Raw genomic sequence first — 230 nt, 5'->3', positions numbered from 1 at the left:
GGGGGGAGGGAGGGTCTTGGGTGCAGCAGGAGGCCGAGAGGGGTGGGGGGGGACAGTGGTGGCACAGCACGGGGCACCGCCCATTAGCACTGAAGTGAAGGGGGTGGGGGCGCCCTGACACCAAGCCCTGCAGGGAGCTCCAGGAGGTAACAGGGGGAGGCCTGGCCCAGGCACTGCAATAACTAGTGTGGCTGTGCTGGGTGCCAGCCCCAGGACCTGAGCTTGTCACT

This window comes from Gavialis gangeticus, unplaced genomic scaffold (assembly GCF_001723915.1).
Source record: "Gavialis gangeticus isolate Ggan-Ray unplaced genomic scaffold, GavGan_comp1, whole genome shotgun sequence".
Classification (NCBI taxonomy): Eukaryota; Metazoa; Chordata; order Crocodylia; family Gavialidae; genus Gavialis; species Gavialis gangeticus.
Note: the sequence above shows the minus strand (reverse complement) of the source record.